A 15,866-nucleotide genomic window follows, 5' to 3' on the forward strand; every position below is an offset into this window, starting at 1 on the left:
GCAATTTATCTGTTTCTCTACATTACAATAGTGACAACCAACACTTCAAAACCAAGTTCAGACGTCCTAAGGATGTGATAGGTACTATATTGATGCAAGTTCGTTATTATCTTTCAAAAGATGGAAGCAGTAGATCTTTTCTGCAGCAAGCAATCTGCTTAGCCAGCAAATCATCTCAAGAGTAGCTCCTTTTCCATGTGTTAACACATCTTCCAGATGGCACATAGCTTTTCCCTTCTCTACCTCGGTGTCCCAACACGGAATAGATTTTGAGGTTTCCATGGAATCCACATGTCTTTTCATATTGATATGACTGGAGTAAATCCATCATTTGTGCTCAACAGCCCCTGGCAGAGACCTGTTTCATAACAAAATTTGAAGTGGAAATATTGAAACTGCTGAATGTATTGCTATTTTCTTGTACTTGTGAGGATGACCTTTGTAACTCATGAATGCTACAATGGGTTTGAGTCTTGAGTTTATCCTCTCCTGTGGCATAAAGAACATTTTCAGTATTTTCAGCAATTTTTTTTCGTGTAACATCTTCCATTTTGGTTCATGTCACTTGGATGTGTAACATTTCTATTAAACTTCAGAGGGGCAATTCCATGTTCTTGAACTCCCAGTGAAGAAGCATATTTGCAAGGAGAGTGGTTTGAAGAACAGAGGCTAAAATTGACTAAACTATCTCCATATTGTACCCATTCAAACACAGCTCACCAATGTGTTTGAAAAATTACACTTTGTGTTAGCTTAATTTCGATAACTAAGCAAATATGTTATTGCTTTAAAAATGGCAAACAAGTCTATCCCTTAGCCGTTAAGGCAATTCTGCCATACAGACCAGAAAAATTCAAGATTTGATTCACAGTCTATGTTGACTTAACGAATCTTGAACAGAACAACAGTTGTTTGGTCTCAAGTGTCCTTAAATTAGTGAGATCAGACTCGGCGAAGGCTCTGGCTACTGATGACTATTTGGATGCCCATTCTGGATGTACACCTGTGACTGTCAGGTGAAGTCAAGATCAGCCTTGGCTCCAATGCCCTTTCTATTGAATGACCTCCTGAAACTGTTTGTCAAGGTTCACCCATTAAGAATTGATGTTTAGGTGAAGTACCAGTAAATGTCCTGTGATACCCTATCCAAGCTGGGAGTAAATTCTTTCTGAGGAGAAGTAGGGGGAAAAATACAAAAAAGGAGGGGAATAAAAAACAATAAAACATTTTTTCTTTATCAATAACCTCGGGAAAATAATCCAGTGTTAGCTTTAACCACAAATACACTTCGTCTACCATAAAATTAATAAAATTAAATTAAATGGTAGAATCTTAACTTCGAAATATTATTATTAATCTATAACTGACATTTTGCAAATACACTTCAGTGATAATAAGCTAATTTGATGTCAGTCTGCAGTGAGCAATATGTGATTGCTAAACTGTTTGGTACATTTTGGCATTTCTGGTTAGCTTGGAACCAGTCACAGGGAATGATAATGATCTCCTTATGGTAGCACTGACCTGGGTTCAGAGGAATTACTGGTCATAAAGATACATTTAGCCCACAAACTGAGACAGTGTGGCATATTTTGTTCATTTCTATGTTACAATTAATGCACTAAGCCTTCATAAAAAGATAGATGAATGGCACAAATAGAAATAAATGGTCTGATCTAGTAGTCATTACTGAGACATGGTTGAAGGGTGATCAAGGTTGGGAACTAAATATTCCAAAGTATGTGACTTTTAGAAAAGGTAGGAAAATGGAAAAGGTGGTGGATTAGCCTTGATGATAAAGAATGATCTAATAGTAGCAGTTGTAAAAGATCTTAGCCCAGAAAATCAGGATGTAGAATCAGTATGGGTGGAGCTAAGAAATAGCAAAGGAATGGAAAGAGTAGTTAATAAGCCCCCTAACAGTACTCACAGTGTTGGACAGCATATAAATCAGGAAATTAGAGGAGCATGTAACAATAATGCAATAATTGTGGGGAATTTAATCTTCCTATAGCCTGGAAAACCCAATTTGGCAAAAGTAGCTGGGAGGATGAGTTCATGGAATACATGTGAGATAGTTTTCTAAAATGATAGGTCGAGAAATCAATGAAGGAACAGGCCATTTTAGATCGACTATTGTGTAATGAGTCTGATCATAACATCATAGAATTTCATATTAAGTTTGAGAATGATGTGGTTAAGTCTGAAACCAGGTTCTTAAATTTAAATAAAAATTACAGACATATGAGGGGCGAGTGGCTAATGAGGCAAGTTGCAAATGGTATTAGATTGAAAGAAGAGGTTTACGAGTTACCTAAAAGAGCAATAAGCCTAATGATTGGAAGGATTTTAAAAATCAGCAAAGGATGACCAAGAAATTGATTAAGAGGGAGGAAACAGAATGAGGGTAAACTAGCAATAAATAGGAAAAACAATTGTAAGAGGTTGCACAAGTATGTAAAAAGGAAGCGTTTATCAAAGTAAACATTGGTCCCTTATGTACAGAGGCAAGAGAAATTATAATTGGCAGAGGCAAGAGAAATTATAATGGGCAATAAGGAAATGGCAGAGAAGTTAAATATTTTGGTTTTTTTTGCAATATAAAGCATAAAGAACATACTAGAAATTGCGGGAACCAAAACCGGAATTTTACGTTGGTTGGGAGGCCCCGCCCACTGGCCAAAAGGTCAGGGGCGAGCCCACTTCCGCCAGGCCTGGGGATCCATGCCAGGATTTTACGCTCCCCAGGCCCCATAATTGGACTTGGGTGGGACTTCCACCTCCTTGATGCAGGACGTCCCACCTCCAAGAGCTGCCAGCTAATCAGCTCTTAGTCCCAGCAGCGCCACCGGGAGCAGTGGCCTCTGATCCCGGTGGTGCTGCTGGGACTACGCCCAGTATCGGCAGCAAGAGGGAGTCCAGCCCTGGAAGAAAGGTTTGGGGTCTCAACGGGGACAATTAGCCAGGCCCCAGCGAGACAAGTGGAGTGGGTTGAGAGGGGGGGTCTTTATTTTAGTGGGGGCGGTTGGGGATTCAGGTGGGCCCTCCGTGGAGCACAGGGTGCCCGATCAGGAGGCCCCCCCCCCGGCCCACGCAGAGGGCGTGTGGTTTTACCTGGCAGCATTCTGGGGGCCTGAGGTGCCCGCCGGCTGCTGGTAAAATACCAGTTAAGTGGCCACTTAAGGGCCTTGATTGGCCTGGGGCGGGCAGGCCATTTCTTATCACTGCCATCCCTGGTAAAATTTCAGCGGGAACAGCACCATTCCCACTACCCACTCAATTTTACACCCCACCAACAGCCCCCCTCCCCCACTGGCCTCCAGCCCGCTCCTGTGGTGGAGGGCATAAAATTCCAGCCCAAGGGTCGAATGAAAATAAGGAACTTAAAGTAATTGATATTAGTTAAGAAAAAGTATTGGAGAAATTAATAGGACTCCTTTTCCTTTTTTGGCCTCCTTGACTCGAGACATAATGGGTAAGCGTCTCGAGGTGGTTGGTGGAGCAGCGCCTGGAGTGGCTAGAAAGGCCAATTCTAGAGTGACAGACTCTTCCACAGGCGCTGCAGGTAAAGTTGGTTGTCGGGGCTGTTACACATTTGGCTCTCTGCTTACACTGCTGTCGCTTTACCTGAGTCTCTTCAACTCGCCTCTCTTCAGCCCCGCCTTTGTGGCTGTCCGCCAGCTCTGGCGACCGCTGGCAACTGGCTTCCACAACTTTGATCAATGTCGCAGGACATCATGTCGCATTTACAAAAGTCTTTAAAGTGGAGACATGGACGGCCGGTGGGTCTGAGACCAGTGATGAGCTCGCTCACTCTACAATACGTCCTTGGGGATCCTGCCATCTTCATGTGGCTCACATGGCCAAGCCATCTCAAGCGCCGCTGTCTCAGTAGGGTGTACATGCTGGGGATGTTGGCTGCCTCGAGGACTTCTGCGTTGGAGATACAGTCCTGCCACCTGATGCCAAGGATTTTCCGGAGACAGCGAAAATGGAATGCGTTGAGACGTCGCTCTTGGCGAACATACATTGTCCAGGCCTCGCTGCCGCAAGGTACGCAAGGTACTAGGACACAGGCTTGAAACACTCAGACTTTTGTGTTCCGTGTCAGTGCGCCATTTTCCCACACCCTCTTGGCCAGTCTGCACATAGCAGCAGACACCTTTCCCATACGCTTGTTGATTCCTGCATCAAGAGACAGGTTACTGGTAATGGTTGAGGCTAGGTTGGTGAACTCTTGAACTACTTCCAGAGCGCGGTCACCGATATTGATGGATGGAGCATTTCTGGCGTTCCGTACCATGATGTTCGTTTTCTTGAAACTTATGGTTAGGCCAAATTTGTTGCAGGCAGCCGCAAGAGCCTGTTGATGAGTCTCTGCAGGCACTCTTCCGTGTGGGATGTAAATGCAGCATCGTCAGCAAAGAGGAGTTCCCTGATGAGGACTCTCCGTACTTTGATCTTTGCTCGAAGACGGGCAAGGTTGAAGAATCTGCCATCTGATTTTGTGTGGAGGAAAATTCATTCTTCTGGAGAATTGAACGCATGTGAGAGCCGCAGGGAGAAGATCCCAAACAGTGTAGGTGCGAGAACACAGCCCTGTTTCACAGCTACCACAAGGAGTACTATTCCCTAACTATGCAATTGGTATGTGTCCATGCACAGAATATCATGTTGGTGATTGCCCGCTATTCTGGCAGCAGCCACAACGCTTTCATCTTGCGGCAATCAGCCATACCCACCATATTTGAGCCACCACAATAAATCCGAGGCTGGCTGCTTGCTGACAGGGGCTACTTGCTCTACATTTGGTTCATGACTCCCCTTTGCTATCTGGCCACATGTGGGCAGTGCACCTACCATCAGAGCAATGCTGCCATCAGGAACGTTGTGCAGCAAACCACTGGCATTCTAAAACAATGGTTCGGTTGCCTGGACCACTCTGGAGAGTTGTCCAGTACTTGCTGGAGCATGTCTCCAAATTCGTGGAGATCTGCTGCATCCTCCACAATCTCGCTTTAATGAGGGCACAGCCCTAACCACCAGGCCTTTGGTGGGTACTGCAGAATGTTGAAAAGAAGGAGGAGAAGGAAGAGGAGGGGGAGGAAGAGGAAGAGGGAGGGAGGATGCATCTAGAACCACTTATCTCCAGATGGGCTGTTTGTGACTGGCTACTCAGACTCTTGTTTCCCAAAAATCTCATCCACATGTCACTGCTGCTCCACAATTCTGCTCATTTCCATCCCTCTGTTACAGACTATCACAGCATTCTTTTGGCCAAAATTCTGAAATAAAAGGCAATGTAATAAAAATTCTTTAACTATTTTATCCAACAACAGTTCCAATAATACTATTCACCTTTGTGCATTCGCTTAGTGCCTGTCTTGTGAGTGCCTTTGACTGACCTAGTGCTCCAGCATACTGCTATCCCAGTGGCTGCAGCATGGTTGGTGGAAGGCTGCTGATTTTCACTCAGGGAGACTTGCAGGATGACCTCGAGTAGCTCTGGACCGTGAGGGCTCGGCTTCAGACTGCACCATCTCAGCATGGTTGGCTGCATTCTGAGCTAGCTGGCTGAGAGGCAACAGCAAGGACGCTGGCAAAGTGGCAGTGGTGGGAGAACGAATGCTGTCATCATCAGAGAAGACATCAGGTTTGTGCACCACGAAGTCACTGCCACTCCTACAGGGCAGCACCTCATCAATCCTAGTAATCTGCTGGAGCACATATTGCTGGACTGCTGTGAGAGCCTGCAGCCACTTTGAGCACTTGTATCTGCAGTGATGATGGCAGCAGTCTGAGTCGACATGGCATCAAGCATGGTTTGCATGGCAACAAGCATGGATATCCTGACCTCAGTCTGAGATGCCACTGCAGCACTGAGATGTTAGGTAGCTTCCAACTATGCTGCAATGGTAACTGAGACATTAGCCACCAGATGTTGCATCATGGTTAGGTCTGTAAGTGCTGTCATGGGGTTGGCCACCACTTCCAAGCTGGAAAGGATGGGTTCCAAGCTCTGTGCGAAGCCATGTGTCAAATTAGAGCTGGACTCTTCCGTGTTCCTTGATGTGTATGCTCATCAGCATTTTCCTCTAAGCCGCCCCATTGAAGTTCTCATCTGATACCCCTGTAGCAGAACTTGTCTGAGATCTTGCACTTGAACAGTCGGGCGGCAGCCCACTGATTCCCAGTGACTCACCAGCACTGATCCCAACTCCATACTAACCTCTAAAGTATGCTCAGTACCATCATTTGATCTGGTGGCCGCATATGTCAGATTGAGTGACGGTTCTTCTTCATCAGACATCTGTTATTGCATGTGCCCTTCATCATGAGGCTGCACTGTCTGGCCAGGTGGCAGGTCTTGGGTATTGTTATGATCCTATAATTTTTTGAGGGAAGAATGCGGTGTGCCTTTAAGGCTGGAAAGGGAGCAGTACTGCTTTAAGGCAGCAAGCTCTAAAAACTGAGTCAAATAATGCATTCTTGTTGCCCCAAGATACAGCCATTCGGAGACTGTGAGTCAAAGAGTGCATTCTCATGGCCTGGGATACAGCCATTCAGGACCAAAGATCAGGAGATGCATCGTTACAATTTAATTTTGAACTGGCTTATAGTGAAAATAGACTGTTTTAACTCAAAGACACAGACAGACATCTGGACCAGCATATATTGAAGGAAAAGAGAGCTCTCTCTTGGTTTATTTAAACCCTATTTATTATACTCTCAGAATTCTGATGTCAAGTCAGATTAATTTCTTCAAAAAGAAAATAACCAATTCCTTTAACTACTGAAATGTAACTGTAGAATTCATCGTTGGAGGAAGAGAATCATTTCAACTTCTGAACTAGACCACTGTTGAAGAACCATTTTTTCCCCCATCGGATGCCTGTGAGCACTTCAAGCAACCTTGGACTGTTCCAGATTCAGCAGGGGCATAAGTATGCAAGGACATTAATGTTTCTATTTAAAATGTTGTTTATATCTTAGTAGTGTTTAAGAATTGAGTTTTTCTTATTAAACAGTTAATTTGTTGGTTTGGTTAGCCTCATTCAGGGGAGTTAATAGATTGCACAATTTGGATGGGTTTTTCTTTAATTTGGAAAGTTTAAAATGATATGTTAGGCGATCTGTGGAGGGACAGGATTGAATTAACAGTGCGTTTCTCCCACCACAATCAGAATCATATATTTTGATTGGGGCTTTGACTGGAGCGGTCAGTCGTAACATACTAATTGGGTTTCTCATCCGGGATTTGAATCACATATTAATTGGGGGCTTGCTCGCAGTTGAATCATATTTAATTTGATGGCTCGCATCTGGGATCAGAATCAGACTAATCTGAAGGGCTTTCATTTGGAATCATATTAATTACTCGTTTCTGAGATAACATTTTTAAATTGGGGTCTTGCGTTTGGCATCATATTTAATTTCTCTCAAGTCTGGGATTATGTCAATTGGAAACTCAATTGTTGGGATTTATATCTAACGTAAATTACAAAGAAATAAAAGAAACAGATCTCTTTATAATAAGGTACAGTCTATACATTGTAATGGCATTAGTGGTTGTAGCAGAGCTTTTGGGAAAGCAGTATGTTCCCCAGAGTGATTTAATAACTTTAACTAAGAACAAATTAAATGAATTGGCAGTGAAATTGGGGTTGGATTTGAAATCAGCTGCCAAAAAAGCTGAGATAATTGGCATAATAGCCGAACGTCTGGAATTCGTAGAAGAAGATGATGATGATGATGAAGCTGAAGGAGAATACGAGGAACAAGAAAGGGAATATGAAAGACAAGAAGGTAGTAAGTCCAAGAGTGATGCTGTGGTATTGGCTAGGATTCAGTTAGAAATGAAAAATCTTGAATTGGAGGAAAGGGAAAAAGAAAAAGCAATAGAATTAAGAAAACTTGAATTTGAACTTCCAAGAGAAAGTGAAAGAGAAGAGAAGGAATTTAGGCTAAAAGAGATGGAACTAAGACAAAAAGGTCAGGAAGAATCTGAATTTAGATCAGGACCCAGCAAGAAGTTATTTATGTTTATGCAGGCTCTTCCTAAGTTCGAGGAGAGGGACGTAGAGACATTTTTCATATCTTTTGAAAAAATAGCCAAACAAATGAAATGGCCGAAAGAAAGCTGGACATTGCTCATGCAGGGCAGGTTGGTAGACAGAGCTCATGAAGCTTATGCAATGCTTTCTGAAGAAGCTTCTGCAGATTATGAGATGGCAAAAAAGGCTATTCTCGCTGCTTTTCAGTTAGTCCCTGAAGCTTACCGTCAGAAGTTTAGGAACTTACAGAGATTGACTGGGCAGGCATTGTTAGAATTTGAGAGAGTGAAGCAAATGAATTTTGACCATTGGATACAGGCGTTAAAGATCGAAACCACATATGCGAACCTTTGAGAATTGATTCTCTTAGAAGAGTTTAAAAACTCCATTCCTTCAGTAGTGAGAACTCATATAGGTAACCTGAAAATTTTGAAAGCTAGGCAAGCAGCAGAGATTGCTGACGATGTTGAGCTTGTGAATAAGCCAACCTATTTTGTCCATCACCCCAATAAACCCGAGAAGGATAGAAAGTGGGAGAGTGAAAGGAAGGCAAGTAGCCGGGGACAAGAAAGAACAACTGGGAATGCCCCAGGATCACCTCCTCAGGTCAGAAAGGAAGGTGCTGAGGGTAGAAGTGAGGTTCACAAGCCAAAGTGTTATCATTGCAACAAAACGGGTCATCTTCATTCAGAGTGCTGGAAATTGCGAGGTAAACCCATAGGACTTGTTGGGGATGCAAAGTTAGTGCAGAGGAAAAGACTGACTGAGAATATAGCAGACCAGGCTATAGCTTTAACGACAGCTGTGAATGTGAAGCCAGATACTAAACCTAAAAGGAGTGTAGAGGTTAAGAATAAAATACTTGAGAGTTATAATGAATTTTTGTCAAAGGGGTGAGTAACTCCGTATCCTGTAAGTGAGGCAGGAACACCTATCCTTATAGTAAGGGACACAGGAGCAACCCAAACACTCTTGCTGGGGAAAGATATGAGGGTTTCCACCAGAGAGTGCCTTGAACGCTGAAGTTTTAGTTAATGGAATTGGTGGGGAGTATATACCCATACTTTTGTATAAAGTATGCCTAAAGAGTGACTTAATATCTGGGATAGTTACTGTAGGTGTTGTCCACAGTTTACCAGTATAGGGAATTGATCTACTCCCAGGAAATGATTTGGCTGGATCAAAAATATTAGTTTCTCCTATAGTTACAGAGGAACCAAGTGAAATTAAGGAAACGGAGCAATTACAGGAACAAGTTCCAGGAATATTTGTGTGTAGTTACCCGAGCAATGACTAAATAGGATCCATTACCGGAGCTAAAAGGGGCACCACAAATAGATAGCCAAGTATCTTAAACCTTATTAGGGGATTTAGATAATCCAGAAGATTTGTTAAACTGATCGTCTATCATTGCAGCACAGCAAGCTGATCCAGAGATATACCGAATAGCACAGATGGCTCTGTCAGAAGCTGAGGCAAAAGGAGTACCAGAAGGCTCTTATATGGCAAACGGGGTTTTGAGGAGGGAATGGAGACCGCCTCATATGCCTGCCGACGAAGACTGGACAGTTGTTGAACAGATCGAGGTACCACCTAATTATCGACAAGGATCACTAAGGTTAGCGCACGACATTCCTTTTGCAGGACCTAGAGGAATTCAGAAAACCAAATCATGCATAAGCCAACATTATTATTGGCCAGGTCTTACAAAGGATATGAGACAATTTTGTAGGACATGCCATACCTGTCATATGGTGGGAAAACCACAGCCTGCCATAAAACCAGGGGGATGATGTATTAGTGTTGTTACCATTACAGGGAGAACCATTAAAAGCACAGTTTAGTGGCTCATATAGAGTGATCAAAAGAGTGGTTAAGGTAGATTACTTGATTGACATCCCCAATCGGCAGAGGAAGAACCGGTTGTGTCACATTAATATGCTCAAACAATATTACCGCAGGGAGGATAAACCAGGACAAGTATGTCAGGTAATCGGGACTGTTGAGAAGGAAAAGGATAGTGAGAATGAGGAAGAAGCAGGCCTAGGAAATTCTCAGAATGAACGACCAACTATCCAATTAGCAAATACAGAATGGCTAGGAAAATTAAGCAATAGGCTTTTACACTTAGAGGCAAAACAGCGTGAAGTCCTAAGCAGGGTTTGCACAACGTTTCAAAATGTTTGCAGGGATAAGCCAGGACGTACAACCTTAACCACACATGATGTGGGTATAGGGGGAGCCATTCCTTTAAAACAACATCCTTGTCACTTAGGTCCAGACAGATAGGCCCAAGCGGAAGCAGAGGTACAATGCATGCTGAAGGGCAGCTTAGTTAAACCTCGTCAGGACAGCTGGAATCGCAGGTGGTCTTGATGTCTAAAGCTGGTGGGTCGGCTCAAACTTGCATAGACTCTAGAAAAGTCACTGGTAAAGAAGGCAGACTCCTACCCAAATTCTTATTTAAAGGACTGTATGGATAGAATGGGCAACACCATTTGTCTTAAAGAGACAAATGTGTTGGAGCAAACCTGTCAAATTCCTTTGACACCCCAGGGTAAAAAAAAATCAGCTTCTGTTACACCAGATAGGGTTTCCCAGTGTCAAGAGATGTCACATAGGTTAAGGGGTACTTGAGGAACTTCTCAGAGAATAGTGAACCCAGTAGTGGTCAGTATTCCTAGCTGTGCAGTTCATCTGGCTGAGGTGATGGACAATAGGGACACAAAACAATTGGAAGCCTATGCTTGTAAATTTGAAATGGGTTAATTGGGACAACCTTTTTGAAAATTTAAAGCCGAAATATTCTGGTGGAACTTTTTGTTGTAGTCTTAATATTTTAGAAAAGTGTATGCCTGTAAATGCGAAAAAAATGTGTTAGCATTTTTTTTCTCAGATTGTATTTTTTACCCATTGTAATGAAACGCATTTCAGGAATGGCGCTTAATTCCACCAGGGGCAGAGGTGTTATGATCCTATAGTTTTTTTTTCGGGAAGAATGCAGTGTGCCTTTAAGGCTGGATAGGGAGCAGTACTGCTTTAAGGCAGCAAGCTCTAAAAACTGAGTCAAAGAGTGCATTCTCATTGCCTGGGATACAGCCATTCAGGACCAGAGATCGGGAGATACATTGTTACAATTTAATTTTGAACTGGCTTATAGTGGAAACAAACTGTTCTAACTCAGAGACACAGACAGACAGCTGGACCAGTATATACTGAAGGAAATGAGAGCTCTCTCTCCCTATTTATTATACTCTCAGAATTCTGATGTCAAGCCAGATTAATTTCTTCAAAAAGAAAATAACCAATTCCTTTAACTACTGAATGTAATTGTAGAATTCATCGCTGGAAGAAGAAAATCATTTCAACTTCTGAACTAGCCCACTGACTATCCTACTGTTGAAGAACCTTTCTTTTCTTATTGGACGGCTGTGAGGACTTCAAGCAACCTTGGACTGTTCCAGATTTGGCAGGGGCGTAAATATGCAAGGACACTAATGTTTCTATTTAAAATGTTGTTTATATCTTAGTAGTGTTTAAGAATTGAGTTTTTCTTATTAAACAGTTAATTTGTTGGTTTGGTTAGCCTCATTCGGGGGAGTTAATAGATGGCACAATTTGGATGGGTGTTTCTCCCACGACAATCAGAATCGTATATTTTGATTGGGGGCTTTGACTGGAGTGGTCAGTTGTAACAGTATCTGAAAGGAAAAATCTAGAACTGGAAGGTTGGGGTGAGGTGGAAAGCAATCAATTCATGGTCACACCCGCCAGATAGCAGGATGAGGGTGAAGTGGAATTTGAGAAGATGCATAAGGCAGGAATGTTCCTGGCAATACCATATTCAATCACCTCAGTCACTGCCAGCCCTGTAATGCGAAGCACCATCTCCTGCAAAGGGCTCAGGAGATGCAGGAATGCCTGTCGCCTGCCAGTTCTCTGCTGCATCCTGCAGTTATTTGTGACCTTGTCCTGCAAGAGAGAGTGAAGAATGTCAGTGAATGTATTGCAATGTGTTTGAGTGCTGTATTTGTCATACCTAAATAGCTGGAAGTGTGTGGAAGCTGTAAGAGCTAGGTATGAGGCTGGCAGTATTGGTAAGTGTGTGAGGGTGAGGTGAAGTATCTGAATGTTAGGAATGAGTCCGAATTGTTGATGGGTGAGTGATGGAGCTACGTTCATGGAGCAGCTTGAGAGGTTGGTTGTCCAGTGGGTATAAGATGTCATTTGAAGATGCATTCATTCACTCACCTTAACCACCCGTGTGAGATCATTGAACTTCTTCTTTCACTGCAACCAGGTCCTCAAGGCCAGACTTCAGAAATTGACCTCCCTTGTCACTTTGCTTCCATTCCCTTCAGCGGGCATGCCTTGAGGGCCTCTTGGCCCCCTGTGGAAACATCACCTACCTCCTCCTCTCTACTTTCTGCATTAAGGCCTCCAACACTGCATCAGAAAATTTGGCTAAGGCCTCCTACACTGCATCAGAGAACCTGAGAGCCCTTTCTCTGGCCTGTTGCTCCATTTGCAGTCTGCTCAAACAGTTTCTGACACAGTTCCAGTAGCTGCTGTAGCATGAGCATACCTCCCCTTTAGGGGGGGACCAGCTGCATTTAAGAAGTGCAGGTTAGCTGTACATCCTGCTAGCCATGCACACTGCTGCAGCTGCTGCTGAGTGTGCAATTAGCAGTGTGTTTCACACCACAATCATTGAAATGAGCAGGTAGCACAAAGTCTAATGGACCTAACTGAATTTTTAGCCCATTGTGCTGCGTTAAGTACTGGTTAACTATTTGTGCTGCGTTAAGTACTGGTTAACTTAATGCAGTTCCATTCCTTGAATAGTTTTCCCATTGACTGACAATAATCAAAATGCAAAATATTACCATAGATAATTACCACAGGCAAGTACACAGACATCTCAATAAGTTTTAAATTTTAATGTCATTCTCAGTAAAAAAAAATCTTAAAAGTAATTAGAGAATTTTCTTGGTCAGTCATTAATTTACTTGCAATTAAAAATTTCTGAATTCTAATTTTCTGAATTCTAAGCAATAAATATTTAACTCATCTAAAACTTCATGAATATGTCTCAAATTGTGCATAAAGTCAAAAAGCAGAAGAGAATTCAAGAAAAACAGAAAAAGAATGTTGATTAAAATTGGTCTTTTGGGATTTCACTTTCTCCTGTGTTGTGATATGAACTGAAACATGGCTAATAGGAGTAAATTGGTCTGAAGAAATTCATTTTAAAATGAAATAATATATAGGTCAGTGTTTGTTCATTGTGAGAGGTTTCAGATAAACACTTACAACAAAATAATTACAATAATTATAAGTGTTTTGGTGGCTTTGTGTCATAACAACAACAACAACAACTTGTACTTATATAGTGCCTTTAACATAATAAAATGTCCCAAGGCACTTCACAGGTGTGTAAAAAGCAAAAATTGACTCGGAACCACATAAGGAGACATTAGGGCAGCTCACCAAAAGCTTGGCCAAAGCATCAGATTTTAAGGGGCGCCTTAAATGAGGAAAGAGAGGCAGAGAGGTTTAGGAAGGGAATTCCAGACCTTCAGGCCTTGTCAGTTGAAGGGACAGTCAATGGTGAAATTACTAAAATCGGGGATGCTCAAAAGGCCAGAATTAGAGGAACACAGATATCTCACACAGCTGTGCAGCTGGAAGAGATTACAGAGAAAGGGAGGGGAAAGGCCATGGAGGGATTTGAAAATGAGGATAAGAATTTTAATATTGAGGCATTGCTTAACTAGAAGCCAAAGTAGGTTAGTGAGTAGAGGGATGATGGGTGACAGAACTTTGTGCGAGTAAAGAGGCAACAGATTTTTGGATGACCTCAGTGAGAAGAAATGGGTTGACATTGAACATAGTGAGACACGCATATTTTGTTCCTAGTCAAGACTGATGTCACTTCTAAAATACTGAAAGAAGTGCACATAAAAACAAAGCTTTCTTCTTTGTTCTCGGCTGCAGAAAATAAGTTAAAAACAGAAAATGCTGGAAATACTCAGCAGGTCTGACAGCATCTGTTGAGAGAGAAACAGAGCTAATATTTCAGGTCTCTGACCTTTCATCAGACCTTTCATGTTCTGATGAAAGTTCACAGACCTGAAATATTGGGCTGGATTTTCAGTGCAGGGGCGGGAAATGGAATTTGGGACCGTTTCTGGGTCCTGAACCTGTCCCTGGGGGGGTATCAGTAATTGGCTCCGAGTTTCATGGGAGCGACCCCTTAATTGACATGGAGATGGGTTTGGCGGATAATTACCGGCCATGGGGGAGGGCACAGAGGTGGACTACTCAAGTGCATGCCCAATTTAAGCACACCATGACAGCCATTACTATGGCTGCTGTTTGAGTGCTGTTACTGCAGACTGGAAGAGCACAGAATAATTGAATTCCACAAGGTCTCAGGAAAGCCTGAGACCTGGAACCTGGGGCAGGACAACACCTCGATTTTCAGAAGCAGACCTGGAGGCCCTGCTGAATGCCTTGAGGAAAAGGAAGGAGTTCCTCCTCCCAGTGTGTAGCAGGAGGAGGCCACCCACCCAGACAAAGTGGGCATAGTCAGCAGAAAAACTGTGGTCTGCAGAAACTGGATCCAGTGTCGGAAGAGGTTCAATGATCTGATATGCTCTGGCAAAGTGAGTGTTACCCCAGCCCTCAGGATAGGCTTCTGAGTATTCATCTTCCAGCAGACACACAGACTGAGGAGCCTCAGGGTGCATGCTGCTCTTGCACATGGGATGCATGCACAGGCAACTTCCTGACTGGCACTGATACATGAACCTTCTAATGAATTGGAGCAACTGGCATTGGCCATTGACAACAGCAGTGCCTTACCACGCTCTCTTTTGTCCTTGCAGGAGAAACAGGCTCATAATGCCCGAGATAGGGCCCAAATGGGTGGAGGGGTTCCCTACCTTCTAGTAATCACACCCATGGAGGAGAGAATGATGGAACTAGCCAGGATTGTGGACAATGAAGAAGTCGACCATGACCAAGATGGGTACTCATGGTATCGATAGTGATTAGAGAGGGCAATGCACTCATTAAGGGAATGCATTGCACTTCACCCAGTCAAACAGCATACCAAACACTGGGATGCCTCAGTACTGCAGAAGCTTCTGCTCTCCAAGGCTAGCACTCGTGATCTCTTCTTGTGCCTTCCACAGGTGCAGATGTCAAGCCAAGGCGACTTTCTCCCTCACCCAGGGCCAAGAGAAGCAGAGAAGCTCCAAAGAAGCACCATCACACCTTAAAAGTGCACTGTCCACTAGCGCAGATACACTCACATCGGTCTGTCCTCACGCGCGATTAGATAGGGTGGCACTGGGTGAGGAGAATGGCTGTTGCATGCAGGTGGAGGTGGCGGGTCAGACGCAACTGTGGGCAGTTACCCTTGGAGGATGGAGGACACAGTGCTGCTCAGCTGGGCACAGATGCAGGGCTTCAGGAGTCACTGGAAAGGAGGCTGTACCGAGACCAGCAGCAGATGTGCTGGCACATGTCAGAGTTCCCTGACGCAGTGCGGGATCATGGGCTGAGAATAGAGGAGTCCATCCAGCTCATGTGCGCCACCATGGCTCAGGGCTTAGAGCATCAGCTCCTCCATTGAGAGAGTGGCGAATTCTCATGGAGAGCCATATGTGGCAGCAGTTGGAGTGCATGCAGGAACTACACACTGAGGTACACAGGATGCATGCCATGCGATGTAACCTGGACCAGTCAGTGGTGCAGAGGTGTTTGGAGGGGATGTCAGGTGCACTCCAGCTGATGCTCCCCTCC

Source organism: Heterodontus francisci, chromosome 2 (assembly GCF_036365525.1).
Source record: "Heterodontus francisci isolate sHetFra1 chromosome 2, sHetFra1.hap1, whole genome shotgun sequence".
Taxonomy (NCBI): Eukaryota; Metazoa; Chordata; class Chondrichthyes; order Heterodontiformes; family Heterodontidae; genus Heterodontus; species Heterodontus francisci.